The 12,992-nt window shown below is 43.4% G+C and overlaps 1 protein-coding gene across 4 annotated transcripts in view; it reads right to left on the bottom strand.

Annotated features, from left to right (window-relative positions):
• HS3ST5 (heparan sulfate-glucosamine 3-sulfotransferase 5) overlaps positions 1–12,992 on the bottom strand; it is a 201,503-nt gene that overhangs the window by 34,696 nt on the left and 153,815 nt on the right. For 2 of the 4 annotated variants that reach the window (XM_068168084.1, XM_068168085.1), the window contains exon 1: positions 945–1,086. The exons of the other annotated variants lie outside the window; for them this stretch is intronic. The gene's annotated coding sequence lies outside the window, so the exon portion shown is untranslated. Of the gene's footprint in view, positions 1–944; positions 1,087–12,992 lie in introns of those variants that run through there. 4 annotated transcript variants of the gene reach the window in all.

The raw sequence follows: 12,992 nt of genomic DNA, 5'->3' as shown, positions 1-12,992 counted from the left end.
CCCACTTGTGTAAAGCAGCTCCTTGACTACAGTAATTGCTTTCGTGGGGATTCTCCATAAGTGAAGTGGATTCCTCAGTGGTGCAGAACTGATGTAACACCCAGCATAATGTTGACTCTCCCTCTGTGGGCTCTTCTGGATTAGGCCTCTAATTATCTACATGCATAGATCCATGCAGCAATAACATAATGTATAGTAGATGAGTACATGCTCATACTAAACATGCTTGCCTGTCACTTTATTGAGCAAAAACATGGGTTTGGTTTCTATGAATGAACCCAGGTTTATTCCAGGCTCTGTTTTCAGTGGATAAAATTAGTATCATTTGGATGGAACATACTGTGCATGTTTTACTTGAGACAGATTTTGCTGGTTATTAATTTTTCAACATTTACACAGACTGGCCCAAATTGTATAAAACAGTTGTCAGTCTCAGGCCCTGCAAAGCAATTTGGAGTTAACCACCCAAGTTTTCTGGACGCTTCTCCTTTAGAGGTTTAGAGTTACAGGACAACACGTGGTTCCCAGTGGAAAAGTACAGAGTCATAACAAAGAAGGACTTTCAAGGACACTCACAGAGATCAGTCAGCCAAGACTTTCTTTAAATCTGCATTCTAATTCTGCTGGGGAATTAAAACCAGGTTATATAAAACCCGTGAAGGAAAAAGCGCAATTAACTATCTGTTCAAACACATCCAAGCATTAACCTGGAAAGCAGCTCTGCTTGCTCTCAGTTTTGCACAGTCCCTTAGCCCTCCATTCCTGGTGCAAACACAGCATGCACTTGTTCTCAGCTTTGTCCACTGGCATTTCCAAACTAAAACCCCAAATCAGTTGCTTAATTAGGAAGCACAAAATGCATTTTCTTTGGAATGGATCCATTTCCCTACAGCTTATTTACCACATACCAGTACCAGATACACAAGGCTTGTACCACCACTCACCAAAAAGCCAAGTCCATAAGCACACTCCAGCTGTTTTTTACTGCTCCACAAGCAGCAGTCCAGGTAAATTACACCTGTATATCATGACAGGCTATCCCCCGGGGGTTACAAACACAGGCAGTGCACAGTCACAGCAGCCAACACTGTGTGGCAGCGGAGGGTGAGGCAGGACAGAGGGCAGGCAGCTCTGCCCATCTTAGGTGGCAAACAGATTGCAGCCAGGCTGCCCAACTGCCCCCACACCCCTTCTGACATTCACCTGCTGCTTAGCAGCAAAATGTGAGCAGTACTTCCACCCTAAACTTACAGCAGATGCAAAATTTCACACCTGCTGTTGAGAGTGCTCACAGCCCCTGGGATTTCATTTGTAGACCTCTGATGCAAGGTACTTTCAAAATTCACTCTGAGAACTATTGTGCAAAGTAACAAATGGGCATTACATAGCTGTTACTGCAGACACAAGAAAATCTGGGGTCTGAGGTCTAAGTCATAACACAGAATCCCAGGATGGTGGGGGTTGGCAAGCACATCTGGAGCTCATCTAGTCCGACCCCACTGCTAATGAAGGCAAGCCTAGATCAGGTTGCACATCACCTGAATAATCTGAAATTTGGCTTTCTTGTCAGTTAAATAGCCTCACCTTAATTACTGAGAAATAGACTGTCACTGAAGATCTTTTACTGGGATAGAAACTAATTACAGAGACCTCACCACCGTCATTTCCCCATTTTATTGAGCCATAAATGGGAGGGGGAAGGAGCTGCAGCCCCTTGTCTGAGGTCATCCAGCAGAGCAATGACCAAGAGATCACAGAGCCAGACACACATCATTTTCCATGGGATCAGCAAGCAGACCCACCAACTGCAGCAGAAAGGTCACTGGGGAGGGCTGAGTGATGAGAACATAGAGTTATGTACAGAGGACAGGGATTGACTGGAGCTGACGTTTTGAAACTCGCTGCTTTGTTGGATTAAGCACAGCATGATGGACTGTTTCAGCTCTGGCTGTTCTAGTTTAGTGGGGATAGTCTAGCAGAGGTAAATACTAGGCAAGGTTTCAGTGGCCTTGGGGTGAGAATAAATTGTTCCAAACCTCCTGAAACAGAGCCTAACACTATCTCCTGGAGCCCACACCACTGAAGTGCAGCATACGTTTAAGTGGACAGTCAGAGTTCAACCATATGCAGTCATGCTGGTATTTCACAAAGGACTCCATTTGGAATGAAAAAGAACATGAGGGTGAAGCCATGGGAAGTTTTCACCATCTGTGATAATAACTCAGAAAAAGCCTGGCAGGCAATCTGTAAAAGAAAATTCCCTCCTGGTGGTTGCAATTCCAGGATTTCCTTCCAGGATTCAATTATTCCATTTTAAAAATGCCTGATGATTGTTCACAGAGGCAGATGATTTCTGTGCGTGGCACGGCTCTTGGAAGCAGTTTCCATTCAGTACAAAGCGTTTGACACAACGCATTTGGCACGGTGCTTCCAATTGACCAGGCTCAGTGCTGGATTTGGGCTGATTTCCAATGCAATGCTCCACTCCAGGTTGTTCGGTTCTTTCAGATCACATTTCCAGAAATGGGAGATTCAAGGCTGATTGAGGTAATAAAAAAACCCACCCCAAACCAAAATGAATGAGAAATCACCCCAAACCCAAAAAAAACCCAACTGCATCAATTTGTTTTTCTTAGAAATCTATGGGTTTTATGCCTGTTTATATGCACAAAAGTGTAATAATTGTTAAGCAATGAATCTGTGCAGGTACACGTGAATTAGGGCTATCAAAGTTGATTACATTGTGAAACAGCTCAGAAACTGCTGTTAGGAAAGGGGATTCTACCAGACTGAACCTGACTGACAGCTTGCCTAGGCTCCATTTCTGTGGGCAGAGTAGGGCTGTGCTGTGGGCAGGTTGGAAAGTTCTGCCCAGGTAGATGGCAGCACCCTACACTATGCCCAAACTGCCTGATAAAACCTGTCTGTGGTACCTCTTGGTCCTTGACTCCATAGGCCCTTCACAGGGTGTGCCTGACACAGTGCTAGCTCTGCTGCCTCTGGCTGTGCTAGGCTGGACCTCTATGTTCAAGGCTGTTACTTCCCCCTCTGCTGAGGGAACCTGAGCAAATTATTGCTAGCAGTTTCCAATGTGGGCAAAACTCTGCTGGATTTTTACTTTATATTCCTTCTGCCTCTCCCTGGAACTGAATTGTACAAAATGGATAAGAGACAACATAGTGAAATATAATTAGAATAGAAAAGAATGGAATGGAATGGAATGGAATGGAATGGAATGGAACGGAATGGAATGGAATAGAATAGAATAGAATAGAATAGAATAGAATAGAATAGAATAGAATAGAATAATGGGATGGGATGGGATGGGATGGGATGGGATAGGATAGGATAGGATAGGATAGGATAGGATAGGATAGGATAGGATAGGATAGGATAGGATAGGATAGAATTAACCAGGTTGGAAAAGACCTTCAAAATCAACTAGTCCAACCTGTCACCCAACACCATCTTATCAACTAAACCATGGCACCAAGTGCCTCATCCAGTCTTCTCTTAAACACCTCCAGTGATGGTGACTCCACCACCTCCCTGGGCAACCCATTCCAAGGGCCAGTCTCTCTTCCTGTGAAGAATTTCTTTTTAAGATCCAGCCTAAACCTCTCCTGGTGCAGCTTGAGACTGTGTCCTCTTGTTCTGGTGCTGGTTGCCTGAGAGAAGAGACCAGCCCCCTCCTGGCTACAATCTCCCTTCAGGTAGTTGTAGAGAGCAATAAGGTCTCCCTTTTATAGAAGAACTTTTGCAGAAGAACTGCTTAATGGAAGAGTTACTTCCTAACCTCAGTGAGTGACTGGGTTACGCTCAGCCTGTGGTACTCTCCTGCTTACATGTTTTAAAATTCTGATGCCAAATGTATTTAATCCTATTCATTTCATGTCCTCAATCATTTCTTTTGACAGCAAGCTCCACTGGCTAATCATTTATTCCCATGCCAGCTGGGGGCTTGCAACACTCTGGCTATTAATCAGATTGGGTTTTGCATTCATTAATGGTGAACAGCAAATGAAAAATAAAAGTGAAAAAGCAAATCAACCCTGTCTCCAGCAGTCTGATCCCAGCACAACCACATCAGTGTGGATCAGACTGAAACCTCCACACAGCTGAACACTGCTGGCCACAGCAGGAACACCACAGAACCCCTGACAAAGTCCTGCTCGTGACTTGTTCCCTGATTTAGCTTCGTCTGAACATCTGAATGCAACAACTCCAACAACTCCTGAGACAACAGAATCCAAAGGCACTCAAGACACAGCTAGAAGAACAGTATTGGGAGAGCATTGTCTTTCCCCTTTCTTTGCTATTATTAAACAAATCTCATCTTTCAGACTTTTGCAGCTGACTGCACTCTGTTATCTTGGTGTTAGGAGCATTTTGTGTGAAGCCATGAGCACTTCATGATTTAGACAATTTTGAACAGTTGAGAGCTGTCCTGGCCTGAGTATCTGATGGCCACGTCTGATACCTGCCATTTGTTCCCCTCCAGCCAGGCTGGCATTGTCACCCTCTTGCAGAACTGTGCTACAGCCCCTTCCCTGCTTTGAAGCCTCATAATAAGCTGCATTTGACATATAGCACACTGAATCAGGAGAAACACTGTTGTGCTTTTCTGCTCAGAGGTGCCTGCTCACAGGAACCTAGCAGCAAACCTGCTAGTCAGCAGCATCTCCACCTTCCACCTGTGAGCAGTGCGGCTCTCTACTGGGAGGTTGCTGCCTTGTGTGTGGAAAAGACAGACAGGAGAAGTATGCATGGGAAAAGACAGACAGAAGTATGCATGGGAAAAGGCAGACAGAAGTATGCATGGGAAAAGACAAGCAAATGCCTACCCACTTATGTTGACAATTCTTGCCCATACACCTGATGGTAGTGCTCTAGGTAAGCACAGAGAGAAGTTGATGCAAAGGTCTAAATGGATGTTGCCTGTCTCGTGCCCGCTGAGATATCTACATCCCTTTATCTCAAGTAAAACTTCCACAGCCAAATAAGTATAAAAGACATGGCTACCCAGCAATGTAAATATCTACAAGGGGAACATATTAAGGTAATATTTCAAACTACTTCTATGCAGAAAGGGAGTTTTTAAAAGACATACAATTAACTGAATGTTGGATTGCTTTGAAACAATTAAAAACCTGATGCTGATGAAAGGTCTCTGTAGAGTAGTTACAGAATGGCAATGACATCTCTTCAGAGTCCAGACACTTATATCAATGGCTTCATTTCCTTTATGTTTCTCAGGAGTAAGAGATTAGGAGGACACTTTTCCCACCACAAACAGGCCTAAGAATTAGCGAGTGCAATACTGCATCTTTATATTGCTAAACCCCATTTTGAATAGCCCTCTGGAGATACAGGATTAGAGAGATGGATTTTCCACTAGAAGGTGCACATGCTTATTTATCCTGCCATGAACATTTTCCCCAGTATACCCATAAAAACTCAACCCTATTGCCACCATCATTAAGCTCCAGACAGTTAAAATACTCTAACATACACAGCCACTCCACCACTCTCCTTCCTGGCCTATCCCTCCTGAAGAATAAACTCTTCAATGTTGTGGGAATCACTGCACCATGTTCCTGTGATGGCCACCACATGATTGTTTTCCTGCTGTACAGTGGCTTCCAGCTTCCTCTGACATTTTGGAGGGAAGAAGACGTAATTCCTACCTGATTGTTCCTAGGCACTTCTGTGACATCTAGCCCATCAATATCTTTTGTGTCTTTGCTATCACATGTCACTTCATCTCCTACTCACTGGGATGGCAGACTGGAGGACCTCACCAGCAAATTTCCCACAAACACTGATATTCCACCTCCAGGCTTACCATTAGTGAGCCTGGTTTTATCCCTTTCCCTTTTCACACCTAGCTTAAAGATCTGTCATTGAGCATTGCCAAGTTATGTGCAAAACCTTTTACTCACTTTGAGACAGGTGTGCTCCATCTCTTGCCAGCAGACTTGGTATCCTTTTAAACCCACCCATGATCAAAAAACACCCAAGTCCTGCCAGTGACACCAGGCTCAGAGCCAGGTATGAATCTGATGTGTCTTCCTGTTTCTTCCCTCATTAGTCCCTGCAACTGGAGGGATAAAGAACACTGCATGAGCTCCTGATCCTTTAGCAGTCATCCTAAGGCCCAGCCCAGGATGGTAGATAAACCTGCAGAACACTTAGGCTATGAAGGTGCTGAGTACCAGCTCCTTAGTCTTTGTGATACATCAGTCCAGCTTGATGCCCTTGGCTGAGTTGCTAAAACTTTGGGGCATGACTCAGGGGAACACAAGTTCCCTTTTAGTTTTCTGTTGACAGATCTGCAGTATTTTAATAAATAAATTGGTAACAGCATCTGACATTATCAGCTTGTTAATGGAAGCTTTATCTTCTGGCACCAACATCATCTTTGATCACTATATACTCTGTCTGAAAAAGGAAGTACAGGGCTGAGTAAAATAAGATAGAAAGGGGAATAACAGAACAGGATGGACATTAGGAGGGAAGGATGGCTATTGAGTTTAAAATACATCATCAGGACTCAGGACATCCAGGCCCAGTTTCCCTCCACCTAATGACTATCAACTGACTGGCAAAGTGATTAACTACATTGATACCTCAGCACCATATCCTAAAATATTTCCTTTCTCCATTTCATCCAATTAGATTCCATCTGCTCAAGTTAGGGACTTTCTCTGCAGTGACTAACATTAAAAGATGTGTTGTACAGAGTGCATTGGCTACATACATACCAGTAAATGTGACTTCCATAGCTTTAATAATATTAACCTCTAATGGTGGTCACCTGTACCTTGAAATGATGCTTGCCATAAAATAATAGTAGAATCATAGAATCAATAAGGTTGGAAAAGACCTCAAAGATCATCAAGTCCAACCTGTCACCCAACACCTCATGACTACTAAACCGTGGCACCAAGTGGCACATCCAGTCCCCTCTTGAACACCTCCAGGGATGGTGACTCCACCACCTCCCTGGGCAGCACACTGTATGTCACAGTGTATGTAAAACACATATAAAATGAAATACTTTCACCAGCCTGGACACTAGATTCATACTTTTTTTTGGTGCATTGCCTATAACAACTTATGATACATATGTATAAAACTGCGTGTTAAATGGAGACTATGAAACAACATATAGCCTTTCCCCCATCTCAAGAGACAAAATGCTCTCAGTTTTGTATGACAGTTCCAGATTTTCTTATTGAAGAGTACAAACCAGGGTTGTAAACTGCATGCTATAAATGCTGCATGTGCTGTTTTCCTTTGTATTGCTTGATGAGGACCATATTTTTTCTTTTACTCTTTATTAATCTAGCAAAAAGAAAAACCTCACCAAAAAGAAACACCTATCAGTAAGATAGTGTTGGACATGAAAGGAATGTGTTTCCCCTTTTTGTTAAATGAGGCTGTGACTGACTGTTAGGTGAATTCTCTCTCTGATGTAAATAAAACCACAGTGGTTTCAAGGAAGATCTTTTAGAAGCTTCACATTGAATTTTGTGCAGTCATCTGGGGAAAGAATTGGAAGCGATTTTCTGCCCTGCAAAAGCAACTTCTGTTATTTCTAGCTACTTCTGGAAAAGTCTGGCTAGTGGGTATGGGTTTGATTAGCTCATCTCTTTTCTTTTGACTCAGGAACAGGGAAAATAATGAATGACTAATCACTTCAGGTTACTGGTTTTTACACTGAGGCTATTAGAGAACCAATTAAAAAAGTCATACAGAAAGCTATATAGATGTGATTAGGTTATAATGGCAATGCAGGGAATTGTGTATAGATAATTATTCTGCAGTTCAGATAATTCCAACAAAGACTAATCAGAAGACATATCAAACACCTAAGGATCACAATTCTGTCTGAGGTTCCTTTTAAATGCCATTCAAATAACTGCAGATATATTGTGACTTTTTAAACAATAAAGAGGAAAAATCACCCCAGGCTCTCTCCCTCCTTGCCTTGCAGAACATTGCTCTGCAGTTTTTACAGAAGCTGTTTGTGTTTCATTTCTCCTTTTATATTGTAGTTAGGGTATAACTGAAAGCAGGTTTGGACCTTCTCTAAATTCCACTGACTGGTAATGGTTTCCCAGGGACTAACCCACACCTGCAGAGTCCAACAGCAGAGCACACGCCATAGCTTGGCTGACGGAGGGGATTACACCTCTGCTTCAGCAGCAGCTGAATGGGACTCAGAGGCCAGCAGTAATTACACACTTAGAGAAGTCCGGATGCAGAAGTGAATAGAAGAGACAGTAAACAGAGGCAGTGCTGTGCTACCCTTTGGGTCTGGTTCTAGGAATGGGCAGAGGGCAGGAATAAACTTGTTCACATAGTAATTTTCAAGTATGCCTGATGTGCTAACATCACATTTTGAAATGCACAAGTGCTTGTCATGGGTAGGCAAACTCCTTCTGACCTCCTTCACTGTAGCTTTTTCTTCCCTCCCATGTCACCTCCCTCTGAGTCTTCTCTGCAGCTGTCCTCAGAGTAAGTCCTGTACTTTCCTGCCAGCAACTCGGATCTTCTCTCAAAACACATGACTCAGTACCATGCCTCCTTCTCTTTTTCATTATTTATATCTTGTGCCCTCCACAAAGTCATGTTCTGAAAACCCCGCTGCAATTCACTTCAAAGCAGCCACTTTGTCAGTTTCTCCATCACCTCAAAGTTCCTTATTCACCGCCTGACTTCCCTGAGCAAATCCGCTGCTTTCCTGCCTTCTGCCACATAAAACCCCTCAACACTTCAGCCGTGCTGCTTGCAAGGAACTGATTGATGTGATATATAAATTGTCTTTCATCTTCCCGGTTTCAGTTTCTGCTGACTATTTAGCTGTCTCTTAGTGTTTGGTTTTTTTTGTTCCTCAAGGCAAATGCTGCTCGGAAAGCATTTAGGATGCATGGAGCAGTGCTTCAGCAATAATTACCAACTTCATTGTGTACCTAATTGCACAAGCCACCACCTAGAGTTCCTGCTTTATTTTTAAATGCATTTTTATATCAATCCTTGAAATAGTTCAGATTAATACAATAAAAAAAAAAAACCACCACCAAAACAAACCACAACCAAACCAACCAAACCAGGCCAAAAAACCCCCAAGCATTTTGCCAGCAAGTGATGCCTGTATGTGGAAAAAAAACCCCACCTTTTCAGAACTGTTAATTGAGATCTAGTAATCAAACTGTGTAAGGAAAACATTGAAAAGAATGGAATGGAATGGAATGGAATGGAATGGAATGGAATGGAATAGAATAGAATAGAATAGACCAGGTTGGAAGAGACCTTCAAGATCATCGTGTCCAACCTATCACCCAACGCCACCTAATCAACTAACCCATGTAACCAAGCACCCTGTCAAGTCTCCTCCTGAACACCTCCAGTGATGGCGACTCCACCACCTCCCCGGGCAGTCCATTCCAATGGGCAATCACTCTCTCTGTGTAAAACCTCCTCCTGACCTCCAGCCTGAACTTCCCCTGGCGCTTCTGAGCTAAGCCCCTGTGAGCTCAGCCGTGTTACCACGTCCTGCTTCTTGGAGTGTTCAGCTGGAAATCCATTGCTGAGTGTGACCAACTTGTAGTCTGCATGGGTTGAGAGTGTAGCATGAGTTGCAATGTGAAGTGCAGTTGCAACCTAATATGCTCTCAGAAAACTGCAGTCTTAAATCTCCTTCAGGTCACCTAAAAAGATAAATTCTCAATGTAATTAAGCCTTGATTTGATCTCTTTGGTGGACTTTATCTTTCCCCAGTTTTTTTAATCTTAATTAGTGCTTAGCATTTATGCAAGTCTGTGTGATTTAAGATGCTGAGTGATATACGAGTTCAACAGAGTCCTCAGCTGAAGGACAAGTATTTTAGTGAATGTGAGACCTGACCCAAAGGCTATTTCCAGCAGTTTGTCATTTAGTACAGGGAAGGTTAGGTAGGTTACAGTGATATATGATCTTTCATGCTCTGAACCTAACAGCACAGTTGAACTGCTCCTATGACTTTCATTAGCTGTGTGCAGCTCTTTTCTTACGTACAGTAAACTGAAAATGTGGCAACCTTCCTGCCTGTGACCAAAACAAAAGTGAAAACCTGTGCTGAGTTTGGTCAGTCCATCAAAACTCAGTGCTCAGACCGTGCAAGCTTGAATGCAAATTTCTGCTGAGTTTATTTTGCACTCACTCATATGGCAAGGGAGGAGAGAGGGAAAATCTTGGCAAGGGCTCCATGTGCAGCCCTGACAGCATACTGTATGGAGCAGTCACCCGGCTGTGGGAGCAGCCAGGGATAAGCAGCACCTGCAAATGTTCTACAAATGGCAGAGGGCTATGGAGGGGGTGGGGAAGGGATGTAAATGGGCAAAATATGATGAAAAATGGCTAAGAGCCATGAGCAAGCGGGACATATGGGCAAGCCTGCCTGCTTAAGGGGACAAGTTAGTGGAACGACTCTTCCTTCCGTGTATACATAAGAATCAGAGCTGTTAATTTCAAGGGGTGAGAAATTGGCATTTTTTAATATACAAACAGTTGTTTGAAAAGTGCTGTTTTGTTTCACATTGTTGCCATTTTCTCCCCTCAGTATTTTTCAATTAGAAGACTAGCAAAAAAAAAAAAAGAAGAAAAACAAAAAAAAAAAGGGAAAAATCTGGCAGAGACTCATTTTTCTCAAGCCAGCTGGACAGAGACCGGCAAAACCCAATAAACAGCCGTTTCAAGAGGCAGTTCATAATGTAGATTATAATCACAAACATTTTCATCAGTAATGCTCCTCGTTGTTGTTGTTGAAAATCCTTTCAGGTGAAAAACTTCCAGCAAGCTCTAAATATAAGAGTGAGGGCCTGATTCTGACTGTAGGCTGCTGAAACACTTCTGTTGAACTCAAGTTGTACGCATCTAAGCTGAATCATAGAGTCGTAGGATCGTAGAATCAGTAAGGTTGGAAGAGACCTCCAAGATCATCAAGTCCAACCTGGCACCCAACACCTCGTGACTACTAAACCATGGCTTCAAGTGCCACGTCCAATCCCTTTTTGAACACTCCCAGGGACAGGGACTACACCACCTCCCTGGGCAGCACATTCCAATGGAATGGAATGGAATGGAATGGAATGGAATGGAATGGAATAGAATAGAATAGAATAGAATAGAATAGAATAGAATAGAATAGAATAGAATAGAATAGAATAGAATAGAATAGAAATAGACCAGGTTGGAAGAGACCTTTGAGATCATCAAGTCCAACCTATCATCCAACACCACCCAACCAACTAAACCATGCAACCAAGCACCCTGTCAAGTCTCTTCCTGAACACCTCCAGTGATGGTGACTCCTCCACCTCCTTGGGCAGCCCATTCCAACAGGCAATCATTCTCTCTGTGAAGAACTTTCTCCTCACTTCCAGCCTAAACTTCCCCTGGCACAGCTTGAGACTGTGTCCTCTTGTTCTGATGTGGGTTGCCTGGGAGAAGAGACCATCCCCTACCTGGCTACAACCTGCCTTCAGGTAGCTGTAGTCAACAATAAGGTGTCCTCTGAGGATCATAGAATGTGTTGGGTTGGAAGGGACCCTTAAAGGACTCCTTTAAGAAGATTACCACTAACCCAAACCAGTGAAAACCCCTCCTGAAGTATCTGGAAATGAAAATCTATCTCTGCTTTACTGCGTCAGTCCTCCATATTGCTTTTAACATTTAAGAACCCTCTCCATTCCCTCTTCCAATTTGATGACATTTTTATTATCTGTATGATAGATTTGTTGGTTTTAGCTTAAATCTTTGAGACAGCTCGGCTGAGAAAATTCCAGCAACCAGGATGGCGGCGTCGAATTAGGATGGCCTTCAGGAAGTAACAAATCTACGAGGCTTTAAATAATGTATGAAACTTGCTGTTTCAAACTGCCTGACACAGCCAAGTGGTAAGACAGACCACGTGGGGATTTAAGCTACTAAACACTTTTCAAAATTCCAGCTACAAGAGAACCTGGACACCTAAAATATTTTCTTTCTTTCTTTTCACTTCAGCCAAATAAAGCAAGCTGGTGTTTTCCTGAATAAAATTAGTCTATGTTTCCTGCCAGATAGAAGAAGAACAACAACAAAAAAAGTCTGAATTTATCAGAGAAATTAATTCAGCAAATCACACTGCAGTGAGAACAGACATTAGCTAAAGCCTTCTCGTGTGCACACAATAAAATGACACTCCTGCATCCACCAGACCTGCCTAGCTGCGTTCACTGATGGCACCTAAGATCCAAGCCTGGTATCACTGCCCTGGTTCCATGGCACACACTCCCACAGAACATCATTGTCAGCCCAGGTGCCACTCAGGTGGCCTGTGGCAGGTATCTGTGCCATGAGCTGCAGCAGTGGATGGGGCTTTGGTGCTCTAGCATGGACCATGGAAGTCTGCTGAGGAAATACACTGCTTTGTCTCAGGCAGGGGACCTGCACTTTTCTCCACCAGAAGCACACCTTTCCTCCCACCTGGCAATGGGGATTTTCACTGCAAGTAGCCCATGAAGGTAGTGGGGAGAAGAGACTGGAGTGTTTTTGTCTTTTCATTAGTTTTGAGGATTGCAAGCTGGGCAGGTGTGCAGCAGGGTATGGAGGACATGGAGACACAGCCCTGAGCAGCTGGTGAGGGCAAAGCTACCCCAGCCCCACAGCCAGCCTGATGTCAACACTTGTGCTTACAAAGGAATTTTCAGCTTTCCAAGACAGCTGTTTTCCAGGGTGCCAACACAGACAAACCTCTCTTCTCCAGTGAGTGGGATACCTTGTCTAGAGGGAACTATTCTGCAGGTCTCATCTCAGCCTGGCCAGCTTATTTGTAAATGCTCACTTGTGCAAGGGGCTGAGAGTCATTAGCTCCCTTTGAACTCAGCATGAATAAAATTAATTCAGCAACACAAGCCTGAAATGATTGTGAGTGAAATCCTGGCATTGGTCAGGCAATGAAATGAATA

Source organism: Melanerpes formicivorus, unplaced genomic scaffold (assembly GCF_026170545.1).
Source record: "Melanerpes formicivorus ecotype bairdi unplaced genomic scaffold, bMelFor1.0.p_v2 SCAF_131, whole genome shotgun sequence".
Classification (NCBI taxonomy): Eukaryota; Metazoa; Chordata; class Aves; order Piciformes; family Picidae; genus Melanerpes; species Melanerpes formicivorus.
This window is presented reverse-complemented; position numbering and strand designations above follow the sequence as displayed.